We start from the raw sequence: 25,097 nt of genomic DNA on the forward strand, positions 1-25,097 counted from the left end.
CAGTTTAGATTTCCCCTTTCCTTCTTTAGGCTTATGTAGTTCTCCGGCTGTGACGAGGGGTCTAGGGCACCGTAGGAACCCCCCACGGCTACTGTTAGTTGTGGTGTATAGGATCAGGGGTCTGCAATCCAATAGCTACCAACCTCTCTGGTTTTCTGGACTTAGCTTGTATTTTTGTTTTCTCCTCCTGCGGTGACTCATTCATAACAGGGTCCTGTGTGCCGAAGATTTTGATGGATTTGAGAAATAAAAATGCCTAAAATGTGCAAAAGAACGGATTTATTAAACTGTGATTTGGACTCTAAAGATGGCCACCAGAGCGGTGAAGAGGGGCGTGTCATTACAGGTGACACTCAAGCAAGAGCACGAAACACCGTTAAGTCCTCCTGCCTGTATTATTATGTGACTGCGTCATGGCCAAAACCCAGAGGAGTGCAGGCCCTAGCCTGGTATGGTGGAAAAGGGAAGCGATGCCACCCCCCAAGGGGAGGAGAGAAGCTCAGCGGCGGGAAAAGCCTTGAAGGAAGAATCAGAACACCAGGCAGCCATGATGGAGAAAGAGCAACCAGAGGAGCGTGGGGAAGCATGTCATCCTTCGCCCAGCCCTGCGGTGCTCGGCTCCGGCCGAGAGGAGGAGTTGAATGTGGCCCAACTGGAGCAGGAAATCAGCCGCCTACACCAAGATCTGCAGGACCGCCAAGCTCAGTTGGAGCTAATGAAACGCCAAGCCCAGGAGGGGTCTGGCCCCAGCATACCACCGACACCGGTAAGCGATTACAGCACTCCGCCACCACCAGATCCGGAACCAGTGACTGCAATGACACCGGAGGTCACCACTGCCACCCGGGAAGGCTCTGCGCCAGTTCCAGGAAGTGGCCTGCTTGCACCCTCCATCTTGGAACCGACTGCCGCTTAAGCGTCCCTGACACCGGAGCCTGAGGAGGAGACCAGCGGTGCAGCAACACCAGGTATCGCTGGTGCCCTTGTGTCCTGGGAGGCCCTACTTGGCCCGGTTAGGTCCCCATCACCCCGAAGTCTGGCCAGGTGGTGTTAGATCTGACCTGGGACCGGAAAGTGTCACCAGGGGAGAAAACAGCAAAACCAGACCCCATACCACCAGCAGTCAGTGACGAGCCTGTGCAGGAGGCAGTTGATTTTTGTACCAAACAGCTACACCAGTATGATAAAGAGCGAGAAGAGAGGAGGAGACTGCATCTGGCCCTGGAGGAATAAGACCTCCAGATTAAGAGGTGGACCCGGGGTGTTACTATCAAAGACCCGGAACGAGTGGGCTGGGATAAGGTCCTGGAGTTTGACAATAACCAGGGCTATGGGTTTGTCTCCGATTCCAGGGTCTCCCCAGACCTCTTCGTTAATCGCCATGATGTGGAGGCCCACCTAATAAAGGGACATCCAGGCCGCAATCTGACACCAGGCGACCTGGTTTCCTTCCCCTGGCATCTGGGGCCACGAGGCTGGTACGCCCTCAATGTTAGGAGAATTCCACCAGAACTGGCCACTGCATATAAACAGCAGGAGGCAGCCAATAAGGTGGCAGCAGTGGCAGCAAAGAACCCCAGGCCGGTTACAACAATCTATCCTGGAGGGAAAATAACAACTCTAGCCCCTGCATCTGGAGCAGCTACACCCCAGGCTGCTATTGCTCCCAACACAGCAAGCAACAAACCAGCCCCACCAGGAGGGGCTCAACTTGTCAGGCCGCCTATAAGTGGCCATCCAGATAACTTATCCTAGAAGCAGAATGGTTATAAGGCTTCCATTACCCAAGGGGGTGATTACAATTGAAAAGTTCTCTTAAAGTATTGAACAGTTACCCAGGAGGGTATAAGAACGTTGATTTTTCATGTTTACAGTTCTGCCCCAGTTGGGCATCAGTTCAGTTGAAACCAGAAACTGAGAGATCTCGAACTGGAAGTGGTCTCAAACTTTTTGTAAATAGTTTGCACCTCTTCAGGTACTCTCTCTTGGTCTTACTAGAACCTTAGATAAAAGGACTACCTCAGACCTGAACAAAAACCTGTGGGTGTGGCCGAAAACTGGGTCTAAAAGAAAGGACAGCATCAATTACATCCTGCAGCCCACCCAAGACCACCGTTGGAGGTTTAGGGTGGGTCCTCCACCAGCAAAAGAGACACTTTAAGATACCCCGGTTGGGACAGAGTGTCCACTGTTTGCCAAGAATGGTCGACTGTTTAATGAAATGTTGACAGTATTTTAACCCCTTCACGACCAATGATGCTACATAGGCGTCATGAAAGTCGGTGCCAATCCGACCAGTGACGCCTATGTGGCGTCATGAGAAGATCGCGCTCCTGCAGGTCGGGTGACCGGGTTCAATCAAAGGTCACCTGACCCGCCATTGCAGGGGGACCTAGACTTCACACCAGGGGGGGTGGCTTCGCCCTCCCCGGGGATACGATCACTCCTGGTGACCTTTTAGTCACCCCCTTCAGATCTGATTGGACGCTAGCCCTCCAATCAGATCTGGAGGGGCGGCGTATAATGATGGCTGCCTCCTTCCTCAGCTTCATCCCGTCTGTGGAAGCTGAAGAAGGAGGTGACTGATCTCTGCTCTGCCCCGTGATCACCGCCGCCGCTGACTGCCGCCGCCGCTGACGCCTATCTAAGTATACACCAGCTCTCCCCCACTGCCTGTTTCCATCCCCCCAACCTCTGATCACCACCCCCTGCACTCCTGATTAACCCCTGCACCCCTGATCAACCCCTGCACCCCTGATAATCTCACCTGCTGCTGCCAGCTCCTCAGCCCCTTTCTCCTTTGCCTGACTGCCCCCTCCTGCCCTCCGTGATCACCCCTCACCCCCTGATTAACCCCTGCCTCCCTGATTAACCCCTGCCCCCCTGATTAAACCCTGCCTCCTTGATTAACTCCTGCCTCCCTGATCAACCCCTGCTGCTGCTGCATATCAACCTCCATCTCCTCAGCCCCCTTCTGCCCCCCCACGCCTGTCAGCCCCTTTCTGCCCCGGTGATCATCCCTCAGTCCCAGTGATCACCCTTGATCACCCCCTGCCCTCCTGTCACCCCCCCACTGCTGCAAATCCAGATCTATCTCCTCAGTCCCCTCCTGCTCCCCTGCACCTGACAGCCTCCTTCTGCCCCCCTGATCACCCCCTGCCGCCCCTGATCACCTCCTGCCCCCTGTGATCACCCCCTGCTGCCCATGATCACCCCCTGATCAACCCCTGCCCCCCTGATCAACCTCTGCTGCTTCATATCCACCTCCATCTCCTCAGCCCCTTTCTGCCCCCTCGCTTCTGACAGCCCTTTCTGCCCCTCCTGATCACCCCCTGCCCCCTGTGATCACCCCCTGCCCCCCTGATCACACCCTGCCCCCCGTGATCACCCCATGATCAACCCCTGCTGCTACATATCCACCGCCATCTCTTCAGCCCCTTTATGCCCCCTCACATCTGACAGCCCTTTCTGCCCCTGGTGATCACCCCCTGATCAACCCCTGCTGCTGCATATCCACCTCCATCTCTTCAGCCCCTTTCTGCCCCTTCACTTCTGACAGCCCTTTCTGCCCCCCCTTGATCACCCCCTGCCCCCCTCGATCACCCCCTGGTCAACCCCTGCTGCTACATATCCACCTCCATCTCTTCAGCCCCTTTCTGCCCCCTCGTGTCTGACAGCCCTTCCTGCCCCTGGTGATCACCCCCTGATCAACCCCTGCTGCTGCATATCCACCTCCATCTCCTCAGCTCCATTCTGCCCCCTCGCGCCTGACAGCTCCCTCCTGCCCCCCACACGCCTGACAGCTCCCTCCTGACAGCCCCCTCCTGAAGTAAAGTTTCACCAAACACTCGCACATACACATGCACACCCACACTATAATAAAGCTTTTCTACACACGTAAAAACACCACCCGCACAATGTCCCACTCATCCCAGTCATCCCAGTCCCAAAGGGTCTACTCAGTTGAGGAGGCATATGAAATCATTGCCTCCGAAACTGATAGTGAGAGAGAGGACCCCACCTTTCTCTATTCCTCCCACTCTTCCTCTTCCAGCAACACAGACTCACCACCACCGAGATGTCGCAGGACAAGAAATCGTCCGGAGCCCAGGGAGGAAGAGTGGGAGGCCTTGGAGGAAGAGTCGGGTACCTTGGAGGAAGTCCCACAGCCAAATGTGAGTTTCCCCCAGCCTAGTGCTAGTCACGCCCAACCTAGCACTAGTTCTCCCTCCTGGACCCCCGTCCCTGAAAATTTTGCTCCACGGATTCCTGATTTCGTTCCCCAATCAGGAATCCAGTTTGAGACTGCCAACTTCAATCATCGGTCTCATGGTGGAGCAAACAAACTTGGATACCCAACAATTTTTGGCTGAACACCCAATTTCTTCATTCTCTACTTGGAGTCCCGTGGACTCTGTAGAAATGATTAAATATTGGGGACTAGTCCTTCACATGGGGATTGTGAAGAAACCAGAAATTCGCCAATACTGGAGTACTGATATTTTATATCAAACTCCAGTATTTGGCATGGTTATGAGTCGCAGACGTTTTGAGGCAATTCATAAATTTCTTCATTTCAGGGAGAACACTGAAAGCCTTCCCCGTGATGACTCGAATTTTTATAGACTGTTCAAAATTCGGCCAGTCGTCGAGCACTTTAGCAACAAGTTTGCTGAAGTGTACATTCCCGAAAGGGAAATTTGTGTTGATGAATCCCTCACCCACTTCAAAGGGAGGCTTCAGTTCCGTCAGTACCTGCCCAGCAAAAGGGTGAGGTATGGGATAAAACTCTACAAGCTGTGTGAGAGTACCTCAGGGTACACTCACAGCTTTAGCGTTTACCAGGAAAAGGACACCAAGATCCAGTCCCCAGAATGTCCACCTGCTCTGGGGGTGAGTGGGAAAATAGTGTGGGATTTGGTCCACCCAATGCTTGATAAAGGTTACCATCTGTACGTTGATAACTTTTATGCAAGCATCACACTATTTCACACTTGCGGTACCATGCACAGGGGTCTCCCTTTGTCGCTAATTGAGCAGGTTCTCCCAAAGGGTGAGAGCCGAGCCCAATGTAGCGGCAACATGCTTGTGGTCAAGTTCAAAGACAAAAGAGAAGTCTTTATCTTGACCACAATCCATGGTCCCGGCACCACGGCAACCAGTCCACAAACCGGACTGTGTCCTGGCGTACAACCATCACGTGGGGGGAGTTGATCTTTCTGATCAAGTCCTCCAGCCCTATTGTGCCATGCAGAAGGCGAAAGTGTGGTACTAAAAACTGGCTGTGCACATCGTACAAATGGCACTATTTAACGCATGTGTGCTATCACTATGTGCAGGCCAGAACCACTCCTTCCTTGAGTTCCAGGAGGCGGTGATAAAGGCCATGATTTTTGGAGACGAGGATGGAGCGCGGCCCAGCACCCCTGGAACTCAAGTTTCCCGTATGGTACCAGGGCAACATTTTCCCAGTGAGGAGAGAAAAAAAAGGTGCCGTGTGTGCTATAAAAGGGGGGACAAGAAGGGAAACTCGTTTCCAATGCGAAACGTGTCCCGACAAACCTGAACTGTGTTTGAATGAATGTTTCAGAATTCATCACACGACTGTGGCGCCCCTGAGGGTTCAGTCGCCACAGAGGTACTGCACCTCCTCCTGAGGTGTGGTACCCCACTATCCAGGTAAGGTGGAAACACCTGACCACACTCCAACACCTGCACCCCACACCACAAAGTAGTGTAGCAAAGCACCTTCGGCGGCTCCCTGCTTGGAGTGTAGCATAGCACCCCATGGTGGCTTCCTGCTTGGAACACGAAACGTGCTGGGAAGTGGGTGGAGCGGAGTTTGCACTAAAAGAGCGGGAAGAGTTAGGAGTCAGTCAGTGAGTCTGACAGAGGAAGAGAGTTTGAGAGATCCCCTGGAGAGGGATGGATTGATGGAAGTGCTGCAGCAGACCTCAGTGACCTGGGTCTGCTGGCATAGGAAAGAGACATTTTAGAAAGCCTGATTCTCCATAAGAAGGAAAGGATTAGTACGGAATGTGAGGAGAATAAGATAATAAGGACCAGGGTTAGAGGAGAACCTTTCCCAAGTTCTAAGCGCAAGGCCGGGGCCCAGTCCCCGGTCCCCGAGGTTGTATGGATACTAATGGTCCTGCAGCAGACACCAGAGGAATAGAAGTAGTGACCACTTTATTCCCACACAAGACTTGGGGGCACAACAGCAATGATAGTGAGCCGGGACTAGGTAGAAGGAGTCCCCGAAGTAGGCTACAACTGTCTGCCATACAAGTAGAGTTCAAAGGAACATCTGACAGGAGGAACTCCAGTGTAACTCAGTACTGTGAGTACTTCACTCAAAGGCGCTAAGAGGGAGACGTTCAACCTGATGTAGTGTGTCAGGTTGGTGTGTTTGACGTAGTGTACGTTAGGTTGGTGTGTGTGGCATAGTGTACGCCAGGTTGGTGTGTGTTTGGTGTATACTATACCACACACACCAACCTGACGTACACCACACCATGCACACCAACCTGACATACACTACACCACACACATCAACCTGACGTAGTGTGTTAGGTTGGTGTGTGTGGCGTAGTGTACGTCAGGATGGTGTGTGTGGCGTAGTGTACACCAGGTTGGTGTGTGTTTGGTGTATACTATACCACACACACCAACCTGATGTACATTACACCACACCATGCACACCAACCTGACATACACTACACCACGCACATCAACATGACGTAGTGTGTCAGGTTGGTGTGTGTGGTGTAGTGTACGTCAGGTTGGTGTGTGTGGCGTAGTGTATGCCAGGTTGGTGTGTGTTTGGTGTATACTATATCACTCACACCAACCTGACATACACTACAACACGCAGATCAACCTGATGTAGTGTGTCAAGTTGGTATGTGTGGCGTAGTGTGTCAGGTTGGTGTGTGTGGCATAGAGTACGTCAGTTTGGGGTGTGTGCGTGGTGTATACTACACCACACACACCAACCTGACGTACACTACATACTTTCCATAAGCGATATGGTGTCCGCTAATGATTGGATAATGACTGGAGCTAATTTTCTATTCAAAAAGTCAAACGGTGCTCCTTCCTTTCTGAGCCCTGTCGTGCGCCCAAACAGTGGTTTATGACCACATATGAGGTATCAGTGTACTCAGGAGAAATTGCCCAACAAATTTTAGGATCCAATTTATCCTGTTGCTCATGTTAAAATGAAAAAATTGAGGCTAAAACGAAATTTCTGTGAAAAAAAAGTACTTTTTTCTTTTTTATGGATCAATTTGTGAAGCACCTGGGGGTTCAAGGCGCTCACTATGTATCTAGATAACCTCCTTGGGGGGTCTAGTTTCCAAAATGGGGTCACTTGTGGTGGAGCTCCAATGGTTAGGCACACAGGGGCTTTCCAAATGTGCCATGGCAACCACTAAATATTCCAGCATATTGTCCATTCAAAAAGTCAAATGGTGCTCCTTCCCTTCCGAGCCCTGCCATGTGCCCAAACAGTGGTTTATGACCACATATGAGGTATCAGTGTACTCAGGAGAAATTGCCCAACAAATTTTAGGATCCAATTTATCCTGTTGCTCATGTTAAAATGAAAAAATTGAGGCTAAAACGAAATTTCTGTGAAAAAAAAGTACTTTTTTCTTTTTTATGGATCAATTTGTGAAGCACCTGGGGGTTCAAGGCGCTCACTATGTATCTAGATAACCTCCTTGGGGGGTCTAGTTTCCAAAATGGGGTCACTTGTGGTGGAGCTCCAATGGTTAGGCACACAGGGGCTTTCCAAATGTGCCATGGCAACCACTAAATATTCCAGCATATTGTCCATTCAAAAAGTCAAATGGTGCTCCTTCCCTTCCGAGCCCTGCCATGTGCCCAAACAGTGGTTTATGACCACATATAAGGTATCAGTGTACTCAGGATAAATTGCCCAACAAATTTTTGGATCCATTTTACCCTGTTGCCCATGTGATAATGAAAAAATTGAGGCTAAAACAAAATTTTTGTAAAAAAAGTACTTTTTCTTTTTTACGGATCAATTTGTGAAGCACCTGGGGGTTCAAGGTGCTCACTATGCATCTAGATAAGTTCCTTGGGGGGGTCTAGTTTCCAAAATGGGGTCATTTGTGGGGGAGCTCCAATGTTTAGGCACACAGGGGCTCTCCAAATGTGACATGGCAACCGCTAACAATTGGAGCTAATTTTCTATTCAAAAAGTCAAATGGCGCTCCAACCCTTCCGGGCCCTGCCGTGCGCCCAAACAGTGGTTTATGACAACATATGAGGTATCGGTGTCCTCAGGATAAATTGCCCAACAAATTTTAGGATCCATTTTATCCTGTTGCCCATGTAAAAATGAAAAAATTGAGGCTAAAACAACATTTTTGTGAAAAAAAAGTATGTTTTCTTTTTTACGGATCAATTTGTGAAGCACCTGGGGGGTTTAAGGTGCTCACTATGCATCTAGATAAGTTCCTTGGGGGGTCTAGTTACCAAAAAGGGGTCACTTGTGGGGGAGCTCCAATGTTTAGGCACACAGGGGCTCTCCAAATGCGACATGGTAACCACTAACAATTGGAGCTAATTTTCCATTCAAAGAATCAAATGGCGCTCCTACCCTTCCGGGCCCTGCCGTGCGCCCAAACAGTGGTTTATGACCACATATGAGGTATCGGTGTACTCAGGATAAATTGCCCAACAAATTTTAGGATCCATTTTATCCTGTTGCCCATGTGAAAATGAAAAAATTGATGCTAAAAGAAAATTTTTGTTGAAAAAATTAAAATGTACATTTTTTTTTCCACGTTGCTTTAGTTCCTGTGAAGCACCTGAAGGGTTAATAATCTTCTTGTATGTAGTTTTGAGTAGCTTGAGGGGTGCAGTATTTAGAATGGTGTCACTTTTGGGTATTTTCTGCCATATAGACCCCTCAAAGTGACTTCAAATGTGAGGTGGTCCCTAAAAAATGGTTTTATAAATTTTGTTGTAAAAATGAGAAATTGCTGGTCAACTTTTAACCCTTATAACTTCCTAACAAAAAGAAATTTTGTTTCCAAAATTGTGCTGATATAAAGTAGACATGTGGCAAATATTATTTAGTATCTATTTTGTGTCATATAACTCTCTGGCTTAACAGAATAAAAATTCAAAATTTGAAAATTGCAAAATGTTCAAAATTTTTGCCAAATTTACGATTTTTTCACAAATAAATGCAAAAATTATAGACTTAAATTTACCACTAACATGAAGTCCAATATGTCACGAAAAAACAATCTTGGAATTGCTAGGATGCGTTGAAGCCTTCCAGAGTTATTACCTCTTAAATGGACAGTGGTCAGAATTGCAAAAAATGGCCTGGTCATTAAGGTCAAAATAGGCTTGGTCATGAAGGGGTTAATATTGATAGTAATGAAACATTGACAGCATCTTAATATTGATAGAATGGGAAGAACTTTTCGTAAAATATATTACTAGAGTAGTGATGTTTAACCCCTTCATGACCCAGCCTATTTTGATCTTAATGACCTGGCCATTTTTTGCAATTCTGACCAGTGTCCCTTTATGAGGTAATAACTCTGGAACGCTTCAACGCATCCTAGCGATTCTGAGATTGTTTTTTCGTGACATATTGGGCTTCATGTTAGTGGTAAATTTAGATCGATAATTTTTGCGTTTATTTGTGAAAAAATCAGAAATTTGGCGAAAATTGTGAAAATTTCGCAATTTTCAAATTTTGAATTTTTATTCTGTTAAACTAGAGAGTTATGTGACACAAAATAGTTACTAAATAACATTTCCCACATGTCTACTTTACATCAGCACAATTTTGGAAGCAAAATATTTTTTGTTAGGAAGTTATAAGGGTTAAAAGTTGACCAGCGATTTCTCATTTTTACAACAAAATTTACAAAACCATTTTTTTTAGGGACCACCTCACATTTGAAGTTACTTTGAGGGGTCTATATGGTAGAAAATACCCAAAAGTGACACCATTCTAAAAACTGCACCCCTCAAGCTACTCAAAACTACATTCAAGAAGATTATTAACCCTTTAGGTGTTTCACAGGAACTAAAGCAACATGGAAGGAAAAAAAGGACATTTTAATTTTTCCAACAAAAATTTTCTTTCAGCATCAATTTTTTCATTTTTCACATGGGCAACAGGATAAAATGGATCCTAAAATTTGTTGGGCAATTTCCCCTGAGTACACCGATACCTCATATGTGGTCAAAAACCACTGTTTGGGCGCACGGCAGGGCTCAGAAGGGAAGGAGCACCATTTGACTTTTTGAATGGAAAATATGCTGGAATATTTAGCGCTTGCCATGTCGCGTTTGGAGAGTCGCTGTGTGCCTAAACACTGGAGCTCCCCCACAAGTGACCCCATTTTGGAAACTAGACCCCCCAAGGAACTTATCTAGATGCATAGTGATCACTTTGAACCCCCAGGTACTTCTCAAATTGATCCGTAAAAAAAAAAAGTACTTTTTTCCACAAAAATTATCTTTTACCCTCAGTTTTTTCATTTTCACATGGGCAACAGGATAAAATGGATCCTAAAATTTGTTGGGCAATTTCTCCTGAGCACACCAATACCTCATATGTGGTCATAAACCACTGTTTGGGTGTAGGGCAGGGCTTGGAAGGGAAGGAGAGCCATTTGACTTTTTGTATGGAAAATTAGCTCCAATCGTTATCGGACACCATGTCGCGTTTGGAGAGCCCCTGTGTACCTAAACATTGGAGCTCCCCCACAAGTGAAACAATTTTGGAACCTAGACCCCTTAAGGAACTTATCTAGATGTGTAGTGAGCACTTTGAACCCCCAAGTGCTTCACAAAAGTTTATAACATAGAGCAGTGAAAATAAAAAATCTTTTTTTTCCTCAAAAATGATTTTTTAGCACGCTATTTTTTATTTTCACAAGGGTAACAGGAGAAATTGAACCAAAAAAGTTGTTGTCCAGATTGTCCTGAGTACGCTGGTACCCCATATGTGGGGGGGGGCACTGTTTGGGTGCACGGCAGGGCGCAGAAGGGAATGAGCGCCATTTGACTTTTTGAAATGAAAATTAGCTCCAATCGTTAGCGAACACCATGTCGTGTTTGGAGAGCCCCTGTGTGCCTAAACTTTGGAGCTCCCCCACAAATGACCCCATTTTGGAAACTAGACCCCCTAAGGAACTTATCTAGATGCATAGTGAGCACTTTGAACCCCCAGGTGATTCACAGAAGTTTATAATGCAGAGCAGTGAAAATAAAAAATCTTTTTTTTTCCTAAAAAAAATTTTTTTAGTTGGCAATTTTTTATTTTCACAAGGGTACTAGGATAAATTGGACCCCAAAAGTTGTTGTCCAGTTTGTCCTGAGTACGCTGGTACCCCATATGTGGGGGGGAACCACTGTTTGGGCACACGTTGGGGCTCAGCAGGGAAGTAGTGACATTTTGAAATGCTGACTTTGATGGAATGGTCTGCGGGCGTCATGTTACATTTGCTGAGCCCCTGTGTGCCTAAACAGTAGAAACCCCGCACAAGTGACCCCATTTTGGAAACTAGACCCCCCAAGGAACTTATCTAGATGTGTGGTGAGCACCTTGAACCCCCAAGTGCTTCACAGAAGTTTATAATGCAGAGCCGTGAAAATAAAAAATCATTTTTTTTCCCTCAAAAAAAATGAATTTTAGCACGCAATTTTTTTTTCACAAGGGTAACAGGAGAAATTGGACCCCAAAAGTTGTTGTCCAGTTTGTCCTGAGTACGCTGATACCCCATATGTGGGGGATGACCACTGTATGGGCACACGTCAGGGCTCGGAAGGGAAGTAGTGACGTTTTGGTATGCAGACTTTGATGGAATGGTCTGCGGGCATCATGTTACATTTGCAGAGCCCTTGATGTACCTAAACTGTGGAAACCCCCCACAAGTGACCCCATTTTGGAAACTAGACCCCCCAAGGAACTTATCTAGATGTGTGGTGAGCACCTTGAACCCCGAAGAGCTTCACAGAAGATTGTAACGCAGAGCCATGAAAATAAAAAATCATTTTTTTCCTCAAAAAATGAATTTTTAGCTCGCAATTTTTTATTTTCACAAGGGTAACAGGAGAAATTGGACCCCAAAAGTTGTTGTCCAGTTTGCCCTGAGTATGCTGATACCCCATATGTGGGGAGGGACCATTGTTTGGGCACACGTCGGGGCTCGGAAGGGAAGTAGTGACGTTTTGAAATGCAGACTTTGATGGAATAGTCTGCGGTCGTCATTATGTTTGCAGAGCCCCTGATGTGCCTAAACAGTGGAAACCCCCCACAAGTGACCCCATTTTGGAAACTAGACCTTCCAAGGAACGTATGTAAGATGTGTTGTGAGCACTTTGAACCCCCAAGTGCTTCACAGAAGTTTATAATGCAGAGACGTGAAAATGAAAAAATCATTTTTTTCCACAAAAATAATTTTTTAGCCCCCAATTTTTTATTTTCCCAAGGGTAACACGAGAAATTAGTCCCCAAAAGATGTTGTGCAATTTTTCCTGAGTACGCTGATACCTCATATGTTGGGGTAAACCACTGTTTGGGCACACGTCAGGGCTTGGAAGGGAGGGAGCACCGTTTGACTTTTTGAACGCAAAATTGGCTGGAATCAATGGTTGCACCATGTCGCGTTTGGCGACCCCCTGATGTGCCTAAACAGTGGAAACCCCTCAATTCTAACTCCAACCCTAACCCCAACACACCCCTAACCACAGCCCTAACCCTAACACATCCCTAACCACAAGCCTAACCCTAATTCCAACGCTAACCCTAATTCCAACCCTAACCCTAACCCTCTTTCCAACCCTAACCCTCTTTCCAATCCTAAGCCTAACCCTCTTTCCAACCCTAACCCTCTTTCCAACCCTAACCCTCTTTCCAACCCTAACCCTCTTTCCAACCCTAACCCTAAACCCCCTCTTTCCAACCATAACCCTAACCCTCTTTCCAACCCTAACCCTTTCCAACCCTAACCCTAACCCTCTTTTCAACCCTAACCCTAACCCTCTTTTCAACCCTAACCCTAACCCTCTTTTCAACCCTAACCCTAACCCTCTTTTCAACCCTAACCCTAACCCTCTTTTCAACCCTAACCCTAATGGAAAAATAAAAATAAAAATATTTTCTTTATTTTATTAGTTGTGCCTACCTATGGGGGTGATAATCGGGGGGTTTATTTACTTTTTCTTTCATTTTGATCACTGTGAGAGTGATCAAAATGAAAGAATGGAATCTGCAGCCGGCAGATTCGGGCGGGCGCACTGCGCATGCGCCCGCCATTTTCTAAGATGGTGGCGCCCATGAACCGGACCCGCCGGACACCGGGAGCGGCAGGGGGACTTAGAAGGTGCCGGGGGAGGTGAGATGGGGTGAGGGGGTTATCGGAAGCTGGCGGGGAGCAGAGGGAATGGGAGGGGGGCAGATCATGACAGCGGCGGCAGATCGCCGCTGTCATTCAGTTGTGGAGGGGGCGATCGCCGGTGGGGGGGGTGGAATCGGTGTCTCCAGCCATGTCCGATGCTACAGCAGCATCGGCCATGGCTGGATTGTAATATTTCATCAATTTTCATTGATGAAATATTACTATCGCTCTGATTGGCTGTTTCACTTTTAACAGCCAATCAGAGCGATCGTAGCCACGTGGGGGCGAAGCCACGCCCCCTGTGGCGAAGAACAAAGCCCCCTGTATCTGCGGGTCGGGTGACCTTTCAGTGACCTAGGTCACCCGACCCGCAGGGGGGCTTTAAAGTCATGACGCCACATAGGCGTCATGGGTCGTTCTGGCACGACTTTTCATGACGCCTACGTGGCGTCAAAGGTCGTGAAGGGGTTAATAAATAAAAGTCTTGTTTTGCAGATAGGATGTCCAGAGAAGGTGGTGAACCATAGTTAGCAGTTGTCACAAGTTAGCACTTTATGTTATAGGTAGCATAAATAAAGTTATAAAAAGTTATTCTAGGTAACGTTAAAAGAAAAGGTACCTCTCCATGGAGAAGAAGTTTTAGTCTATATTGTTATCTACCGATAGTAATGTTTTAAAAATGTTTTGTATGTTCTTTTGTAACATCTTGTGCTTTATTTTCAGCCCGCAGATGTGCTGGGTTTAACGGGGGAATGTGGCGCCCTTGTGAGTCCAGTAGCCATAGAGGTACTGCACCTTATTCAGAGCTGTGGTATCTCACGACCAGGCAAGATGGGAGCACTTTACCACACTCCTAACACTGCACCCAACACACACTAGTTAGACGGGGCATCTGAGTGTACCTTTCAGGAGGATGGCCTCATCCCAGACTTGCTAGGAAAGGGTGTTGGGGGGTTAGTGGGGAAGGTAGGTAGAAAGGGAGGAGCTTAGAAAGTGGAGTTATTTAGAGCAGCCAATGAGTGATAGCGAGTGGGCAGAGGTTAGAGAGAGTGGGAGATTTGAAGTGAAGTGAGGAGTTCCCTCACGGGAGAGCAGGTGGAAGGATGCGCTTGGAGCAGCTCCTGTCAGGAGGGGCTGCTAGATAGATTGGCTTTGAAGGGAAGCTCCCTGAAGGAAGGAGTGAGATTTCTTGAGTCCCACGCTGAGTTAAAGCAGCATTAAGGAGATGGCCTAGTAAGGTATATACTGACAGGGAGTGTTGGAGGGGTGTACTCATCTACCTTGGAGTTTACTGGACCCCTGATCTGGAGGACACAGCACTGAGGCGGGCATCTGTACTGCAGAACAGAACTGTGAGTAAAGCCGATTGAACTGCATGCAATTGTGTCCTCTACCATTCTTTCTGCGTCATCAACCCGACTCTGCTACATCCACCCCTCCACGCTACCCTATCATCTGTCATCTAATCTCAATGGCCCTGGGACTACTGCTCTACCTGTGGAGAGCGATTTCCACCTCAGCTGCATCACACCAACAGTCTCAGGGGAACAACACAGCAGCGCTTGTCACCTCTGACCTGAATACCACAGGTGGCGTCACGTATTCATATATAGACTTTAGCCCCATTTTACTACATCCAAACAACAACATTTTCCATTTGACCGCCTGGGGCCACGGACCGGGTCGCAGCCACTGTGACATCCCCCATTGAAGTCGACGGGCCCGGTACCGAGTACCCCACGGCCCCCGGGGCGCGTCAATAGAATATTAAAAAAAGATTAGATTATGACATTAAATTGACAGCATTTAAGATGATAAGAAAATTTAGCTTCAGACCACCCATTTAAGGATAGGTCATCAACATCATAATAGTGGACAACTCTTTAAGAAATCAATTACTAATGCCATCCTCATCTACCGGAATGAAGCCATCAATTCTCCTGGATAATCTTCTAATTCACATTAGTGCTCTGTTCACATCTGTGTCTGAGGCTTCATCCAAATCCACAGATTTCACCACATTTGACAGAATTATTTTTTAACATCTGTTCCTAATGTCCCTAATCTGGTGTTCTTAAATTCATGAAAATTCCTGCAATAAAGTTTTAATAAACTCAAAATTTTTGGTGTTGTTTTGAAAGTTGATAACCCATTGCCACTGTACTTTTAAGCTACACTGAGCAGGAGTAATTTTAAGTTCCTGAAGACCAAAACAACTCCTTAAACATCATGTTCCATTTATATTACTGGTATTAACAATAGTGGTCTTCTTATCTAGCAGGAGGACCTCTCAAGTACCAAGACCTTGGTTTCAATACTACATCTGCACCCTCTAATTTGCCCCTGGTTCCACATATAAATAATGCAAGTATTATGAAGGAAAAATACTGGTCCATCACTAACACTGTATTCATTTCTTCTTCTTTTGTCACCGGATGGTGCCGCTTCTTGCGGGTGCTTTTTGGTGACAGTGCAGCAGTTTTGGTTGGTGTTTTGTGATTAGTGATACTGTCCAAACAGGGAGATTGATATTTAACTCCTAACTTGTCTGCTTAGCTTCCTTCACTGAGCCCTGGGCATGGCTCACACTATTTAATCTCCACACCCTCCACCACTAGTTGGTAGTGATAACCTCATCTACACCACCTGGTTCACACCCTTGAATTAGCACCTTGTTTCCTAATGCAATACCTATTCCTTGACCTCAGCCACATTTATTGACTTCTCCAGCCATAAACTAGTCCATTAAGGCCAGTTTCAGACCCTCTTTGCTCTCCTTCATGGAGCCTTCAAGTATTAACACATTTTCTTTATTGTTGGTACGATACAATAATGAAGATGCAATTAAAGAAAAATCTTGGGTCGTAAGTAAACTTAAAAAGTGTTTGTGATGAAAATGATGAAGTCACCCACACACACCAATTTTAAAAGCTATTACCCGTTCCTTTTCTACATTACCAAATAACACTCATAGACATCTTTTTACTGTAAGTTACAGATAAGAAAGTAATTGGCCTCAGCATTAAGAAAATAAGCTTGGATTTTATAAAAACACTTGACAAGATCCATTTCAATTACCGGTACCACTTATTTTGACAGAAAAGAGTGTGAGGTAGTTATTAAGCACTAAGAGCAGTGGTCAGTTCTCTGCTTCCTGCATTAAAGTAAAGAAAAGCAATTGCGGTAAACTTGGTTTCCCACATAGTCAATCAATTCCACATGTCTTTTCTCTTATCTTGGCAGAGTAATCAGGCAGTCAGAAGTAATAAAGATAAGCATGGCTTCCACCTGTTTCTCCTTCAGTCGGATTTTGCTTTCTGATGCTACGTACAGATTAAAATGTAGGTTTTAGAAACAGCATATAGAAACAATGCTGTGGAAGCCAGAAGCTCAATCTAGTTGAAGAGCTGTTGTGTCATGCTTACATAATACCGTTTGGTACAATTGAAAAAAAAAACAAGTTTAGGAAAAGGATCAGTGAGGGAAACACAGACAAGCTGTTGCTTCTTCATTCAAAAGTTAGACTCACAGTTACACTGCTCAGTAAAGCCGTGCAATGTCATCCATACAGCTTGTCACAACTCTGTTGGGTGTCCCAGAACCAGGCACTCCTTCCCTGTCCTTAATGCTAGGGACAGCCTAGCTCGCCCTGTTCTCCTGATTGTTTTCGAAGGTGAGGATGCCGTGGCTACGTACCTTGCCTTAGCTGCTGAATCCAACCTAAGTCTGTACCCTTCCCCCACCCTGGGAAGAGGTGAGTAGTAGTGTACCGTAATACACCAACCAGACTAAAATAGTAGTATGAACAGGGGTAAAGGAATATACCAATCATACAAAAATCCACACACAAACAGAGGTAAACACTGGGGAGTGGAGTATGGGGTTAAACCAAAGTAGGAGAAGAAAGGGATTTATCATACACTTAAAACCTATCAACAGTCACAGATAAATCCACCAAATGCCTTCTCCAATAACAACCAACAACAACCTCCAGCCATGCAGCATAAGCTAACTCTGACAATGATTGCTAGCCATGGCCCTGATTATATAGGAGATGGGAGTGGCAAACAGTGCACAGCTGAGAGCATCAAAGCAGGAAAGCCTCCAAGAGCTCTAAACTGAGCAGAATAACCCCTGAACTGCTAAAAGAAACTTACACCATTTAATATGAAGGTGAAGTGCTTCTAATTAGTGCAGGAGTAGGAGAAACCAGATGCTTCAGTCTTTTGGCTCCTCTGTTGCAGTAAACCTGTGACAGAGCTACTGTTGTTTGTATTTGGACATGTCCTGAATGGACACAGGAAAGCTGTAATCCCTCATGTGTGTATGCAGTGTATGGGAGACATCATAATAACTAGTCTCCTCCCATCAACTTAACGACAAATCCAAATTACATCTACAGTCTTCAGGAGGTACAAATTTGGTTAAAATTGCAAGATACCATTCACATATTGACCAGAACAAGTATTATCCATCATGTGCGCACATATTACAGCTTATTCTGCACAATCATCTAAAGTGAGACGTCTGCTTTAAAGGCAACCTGTCACCGGAATTGCCGTCTGTTCAGACATTTCTGTAAAGTCCATAAAAATAAGGCACTTTTTTGCCCAGTCCGTAATAATTATCCGTGATTTTTTTTTATGCAGAAGACACTTATACAGATAATTTTGACTGTAATTGTCACCATTTTACAGTTTTTGCAGCTGATGTCTTCATAACAGAATTATGGGTTGTAGACATGTATCACTTATAATCATAATGATTTATTATGATTTTGCATTGTGTATATAAAAAAATATTGTATGTCCCTGATTTTTAAATAAGCTGTCTGGAGGGAAAAAAAAACAATATTTATCTACAGATATAGTGGCAATCTGCAAGTGAAAAGTGGGAGACAGGGTCACTGGTGCCGTACATGAGGGGAGATATGTGTCACAAAGGTTACCTTCCTGCGTGATGTGAAAGCTTGTGCTGAGAGCAATCCAGTCGCTCTATGGGCATGGCTTTTACGGGGGGGTAGGACAGAGATGGACGGGTTACCTACCCACCATATCGCCACCTCCAGGGTGTGGTTGGAGGGAGTTACATGTCCAGTTAGTTTTTTTTGTCTGTCTGTGTTGTGTGGAGGAAGGAAGTCCCCACACTGATAGCTCCTGTGAGAGCTGCCATACGTGTTGTCCCAGAAGCACTGGGCAGGACTGTATATGAACTTTTTATTTTCATTTGAGCAGGACAGGCTGTTTTCTGTTACCAGTTTGAGGCTTTGGTTTATGAAGTGATAAACCACCCAGAGACTTTACCCCTTAATGACTAGAGTTTTTTTCGGTTTTGCGTTTTCGTTTTTCGCTCCCCTTCTTCCCAGAGCCATAACTTTTATATTTTTCCGTCAATATGGCCATGTGAGGGCTCATTTTTTGCAAGACGAGTTGTACTTTTGAAAGACACCATTGGTTTTATCATGTCTTGTACTCAAAAACATGAAAAAAATTCCAAGTGTGTTGAAATTGCAAAAAAAAGGGCAATCTCACACAAGTTTTTTGTTTAGCTTTTTTGCTAGGTTCCCTATATGCTAAAACTGAACAGCCATTATGATTCTCCAGGTAATTATGAGTTCATAGACACCAAACATGTCTAGGTTCTTTTTTATCTAAGTGACGAAAATTTTTTTTCCATCATCTGGGGTTGGGTGAGGGCTTATTTTTTGCGTGCCGAGCTAAAGTTTTAAAGGATATCATTTAGGTGCAGATACGATCTTTTGATCGACCGTTATTGCATTTTAATGTAATGTCGCGGCGATCAAAAAAATGTAATTCTGGCATTTTGATTTTTTTTCCCGCTACGCTGTTTAGCGATTGAGTTAATTCTTTTTTTTATTGATAGACCGGGTGATTCTGAATGCGGTGATACCTAATATGTGTATGGGGCGAAAGGGGTGTGATTTAACCCCTTAAGCCCCAAGGGTGGCTTGCACATTCATGACCGGGCCAATTTTTACAATTCTGACCACTGTCCCTTTATGAGGTTATAACTCTGAAATGCTTCCATGGATCCCGGTGATTCTGACAATGTTTTCTTGTGACATATTGTACTTCATGTTAGTGGTAAAATTTCAATCATATAACTTGCGTTTATTTGTGAAAAAAATGGAAATTTGGCGAAAATTTTGCAATTTTCTAAATTTGAATTTTTATGCCCTTAAATCACAGAGATACGGCACACAAAAAACTTAATAAGTAACATTTCCCACATGTTTACTTTACATCAACACAATTTTGGAACCCAAATTTTTTTTTGTTAGGAAGTTATAAGGGTTAAAAATTGACCAGCGATTTCTCATTTTTGCAACGCCATTTTATATTTACGGACCACATCACATTTGAAGCCACTTTGAGGGGTCTATATGATAGAAAATACCCAAAAGTGACACCATTCTAAAAATTGCACCCCTTAAGGTGCTCAAAACCACATTCAAGAAGTTTATTAACCCTTTAGGTGCGTCACAGGAATTTTTTGAATATTTAAAAAAAATAAACCTTTAACTTTTTTTCACAAAAAAAATACTTCAGGTTCAATTTTTTTTATTTTACCAAGGGTAACAGGAGAAATTGGACTGCAAAAGTTATTGTGCAATTTGTCCTGAGTAAGCTGATACCTGATATGTGAGGGGGAACCACTGTTTCAGCGCATTGCAGATCTCAGAAGGGAAGGAGCGCCGTTTGACTTTTTCAATGCAAAATTGGCTGGAATTCAGATCGGACGCCATGTCGCATTTGGAGAGCCCCTGATGTACCTTCACAGACGTTTATAACATACAGCCGTACAATTAAAAAATCATATTTTTTCCAAAAAAAGATCTTTTCACCCTCAATTCTTATTTTTCCAAGGGTAACAGGACCCTAAAAGATATTTTTCAATTTGTCCTGAGTGCGCTGATACCCCACATGTGGGGGTAAACCACTATTTGTGCGCATAGCAGAGCTCGGAAGGGAAGCAGCGCCATTTGACGTTTTTGGCTGGAATTGAGATCGGACACCATGTCGCATTTGGAAAGCCCCTGATGTACCAAAACAGTAGAAACCCCCCACAAATGACACCATTTTGGAAACTATACCCCCAAGGAACTTATCTAGATGTGTGGTGAGCACTTTGAACCCCCCAGTGCTTCGCAGAAGTTTATAACACCCGGGCGTGAAAATAAAAAAATCGTATTTTTTCCACAAACATGATCTTTTAGTCACCAATTTTTTTATTTTCCCAACGATACAAGGAGAAATTGGACCACAAAAGTTGTTGTACAATTTGTCCTGAGTACGCTGATACCCCATATGTGGGAGAAAACTACTGTATGGGCACACGTCGGGGCACGGAAGGGAAGTAGTGACGTTTTGGAATACAGACTTTGATGGAATGGTCTGCGGGTGTCATGTTGCTTTTGGAGAGCCCCTGATGTACCTAAACAGTGGAAACCCCCCACAAGTGACCCCATTTTGGAAACTAGACCCCCTAAGGAACTTATCTAGATGTGTGGTGAGCACTTTGAACCCCTCAGTGCTTCACAGAAGTTTATAATGCCCGGGCGTGAAAATAAAAATATCGTATTTTTTCAACAAACATCATCTTTTAGTCCCCATTTTTTTTATTTTCCCAAGGGTAACAGGAGAAATTGGACCACAAAAGTTGTTATCCAATTCGTCCTGAGTACGCTGACACCCAATATGTGGGAGAAAACTACTGTATGGGCACACGTCGGGGCACGGAAGGGAAGTAGTGACGTTTTGGAATGCAGACTTTGATGGAATGGTCTGCAGGTGTCATGTTGCCTTTGGAGAGCCCCTAATGTACCTAAACAGTGGAAACCCCCCACAAATGACCCCATTTTGGAAACTAGACCCCCTAAGGAACTTATCTAGATGAGTGGTGAGCACTTTGAACCCCCAATGGCTTCACAGAAGTTTATAATGCCCTGGCATGAAAATAAAAAAATCGTATTTTTTCCACAAACATGATCAATTAGTCTCCAATTTTTTTATTTTCCCAAGGGTAACAGGAGAAATTGGACCCCAAAAGTTGTTGTCCAATTTGTTCTGAGTATGCTGATACCTCATATGTGGGAGAAAACTACTGTATGGGCACACGTCAGGGCTCGGAAGGGAAATAGTGATGTTTTGGAATGCAGACTTTGATGGATTGGTCTGCGGGTGTCATGTGCGTTTGGAGAGCCCCTGATGTACCTAAACTATTGAAACTCCCCACAAGTGACCCCATTTTAGAAACTAGACCCCCCACGGAACTTATCTAGATGTGTGGTGAGCACTTTGAACCCCCAAGTGCTTCACAGAAGTTTATAACGCCTGGGTGTGAAAATAAAAAAATCATTTTTTTCAACAAAAATGATATTTTTGCCCCCAATTTTTTATTTTCCTAAGGGTAACAGGAGAAATTGGACCCCAAAAGTTGTTTTGCAATTTGTCCTGAGTATGCTGATACCCTATATGTGGGGGTCAAACACTGTTTGGGCGCATGGCAGAGCTTGGAAGGGAAGGTGCACCATTTGACTTTTTCAACGTAGAATTGGCTGGAATTGAGATCAGACGCCATGCTGCATTTGGAGAGCACCTGATGTGCCCAAACAGTGGAAAACCCCCAATTCTAACTCCAACCCTAACCCCAACACACCCCTAACCCTAATCGCAGCCCTAACTCTAGCCCTAACCCTAGCCCTAACCCTAACCCTAGCCCTAACCTTAGCCCTAACCCTAAACCTAACCCTAGCCCTAATGGGAAAATGGAAATAAATACATTTTTTACTTTATTATTTTTCCCTAACTAAGGGGGTGATAACGGGGGGGGTTTGATTTACTATTTATGGCGGTTTTTATGTTTGGCAGCTGTCACACGCTAAAAGACGCTTTTTATTGTAAAAATAGTTTTTGCTTCACCACATACTGAGAGCTATAATTTTTCCGTATTTTGACCCACCGAGTCAAGTGAGGTCTTATTTTTTGCGGGACGAGTTGACGTTTTTATTGGTACCATTTTCGGGCACGTGACATTTTTTGATCGCTTTTTATTCCGATTTTTGGGACGCAGAATGAACAAAAACCAGCGTTTCATGAATTTCTTTTGGGGGGGGTGCGTTTACACCGTTCCGCGTGCGGTAAAATTGATAAAGCGGTTTTATTCTTCGGGTCAGTTCGGTTACAGCGATACCTCATTTAGGTCGTTTTTTTATGTTTTGTCGGTTTTATGCAATGAAAACTATTTTATATAAAAAATAATTATTTTTGCATTGCTTTATTCTGCGAGCTATAACTTTTTTATTTTTTTGCAGATGACGCTATATGGAGGCTCGTTTTTTGCAGGACAAGCTGACGTTTTCAGCTGTACCATGTATATGTATATGTGTCTTTTTGATCGCGCGTTATTGCACTTTTTGTTTGGTGGTATGATAATAAATCATTATTTTTTGCTTCGTTTTTTATTTTTATTTTTTGAGGGGTTCGTTAAAGGGGTTAACTAATGGGACAGTTTTATAGGGCGGGTCGTTGCGGACGCGGCGATGCCAAATTATGTGTACCTTTATTGGTTTTTTTGTTTTTTTTTTCAAAAAATGAATTTATTGGGGAATATTTTTTCAAAACAGCTGACATGTCCCAGCTTTGATGCAGGCTCACTGCAGGAGCCCTCATCAAAGCGGGGGGATCTGACCTTTGATGTACTATTACGTTCAAGGTCAGAAGGGGGTTATCCACACGTGAGCCGACCTTCCACAAGTGTTTAAGTCATGTTAGGCTGATTTTCTGGAAGGGCAGCTGCAATCATCATATATAGCACCTCCCACTCCCGACTCCAAGACTTCTCCCGTGCTGCTCCTATCCTCTGGAATGCTCTACCAAAAGGAAATTAGGACTAACCACAATTTGCATAGTTTTAGGCGCTCCCTCAAAACACATTTGTTCAGAGTGGCCTATCACGCTCACTAATCAAAGTCATTCTATGTGCAAGTGTGCGTGTGTAGCCCATTCACTATCTCCATCCATCCTTCACTCCCTTAAGATGGCTGGACCTTCATTGTAAATGCACACATGTACTTTTTTTCTCCCTCACCTCATTGTAGATTGCAAGCTCTCATGAGCAGGGTCGTCTTATTTTGTCTTATTTTGCTTTAATTATTGTATTGTTAACGTTGCTCCTTATGACTTGTGTTTTGAAACTGTTAAACTGTAAAACGCTGCGGGATATGTTGGCGCTATATAAATAAAGATTATTATTATTATTATTATTATTATAGCACTGTGTACTTCTACAAAGAGCTTAGAAGGTTTCAACTAGTGAGTTTTTAATTATGTGATGTCATAAATCTAATAGAAAAGAGAAGAAATAACTGGGTAGAAAGGCACCATGAGCAATTGTAAGTATAGTAGTGCTCACCATCATTGGCACCCCTTCATTTTGTCATAGACTGTGATATATCTTCAGAAATAAATGAAAATGTACTATTGTTATAACCTCAGAAATTTTTAATTAGTGGTTGAGAGTAATATAACAATAAAGCATTGTTTTTCAACTTGCATATTGAAATGTCAATGAAAAAACAGAATAAACAGCATGTGCACTAATAGGCACCACCTCTTTGATAAAGCTAACTCAAAACATGCGTCAGGAATCGTGCTGGCTCCATGGCATATTTAGATCTACTTCATGGCTGTTGACTCCAGACAAATGGATTTTAGGGCCAGGGATTCATCATGGCTCAGGCTAATCAATTAAGTCTTCAAGGTTGACCTTAGTTTGGTTTTCAATTGTATCTATAGAGAGAATTAGGAACAAATTCAGTTGTTGCACAGGAGGACAAGGACATGGTGGAGCAAGGGCTTTTTGGAAAAATATATTACTAAGAGACTTACACCAAAAGGTTTATGTGTTCAGGTGTTTCCCTCTTTTGAGACAGATTTGTCTTGGTTTAAAAATGGATGGGAGGAATTAGTTAATAAATAATCAATCATCGTATTATATAGTTATATAGCACTGTGTACTTCTACATAGAGCTTAGAAGGTTTCGGCTTGTCAGTTTTTAATTATGTGATGTCATAAACCTAATAGAAAAGAGAAGAAATAACTTGGTTGAAAGGCAACATGAGCAATTGTAAGTATAGTACTGCTCACCATTATTGGCACTTCTTCATTTTTTCATACACTGTGCAATATCTTCAGAAATAATTGGAAATGTACCATAGTTATATCCTCAGGATTTTTTAGTTAGTGGTCCAGAGTAATATAACAATAAAACATTGATTTTCAACTTACATATTCAATAAAGAAGAAGAATAAACAGCATGTACAGGAATATAGGCACCCCTAATTAGTACTTTGTTTAGCATTCATGACAGCCTCCAAACATTCCTTGTAGCAATGTATAAACTTCCTGCACTTCTCAGCTGGTATTTTCTCCCACTCTTCCTTTGCAGTTTGTTCAAGATCTTGAATATTTGCAGGGTTCTTTTTTCCAATGGCAGATTTCATCTCACCCCAAAGATTTTCAATGAGATTGAGGTCAGGACTCATTGCTGGCCATTAGTGATGAGCGAGTATACTCATTGCTCGGATTTCCCCGAGCATGCTCGGGTGTCCTCTGAGTATTTTGTACTGCTCGGAGACTTATTTTTCATCATCTTAGCTGTAGGATTTGTA

Source organism: Dendrobates tinctorius, unplaced genomic scaffold, assembly GCF_039654945.1.
Source record: "Dendrobates tinctorius isolate UK_male_01 unplaced genomic scaffold, ASM3965494v1 ptg000075l, whole genome shotgun sequence".
Classification (NCBI taxonomy): domain Eukaryota; kingdom Metazoa; phylum Chordata; class Amphibia; order Anura; family Dendrobatidae; genus Dendrobates; species Dendrobates tinctorius.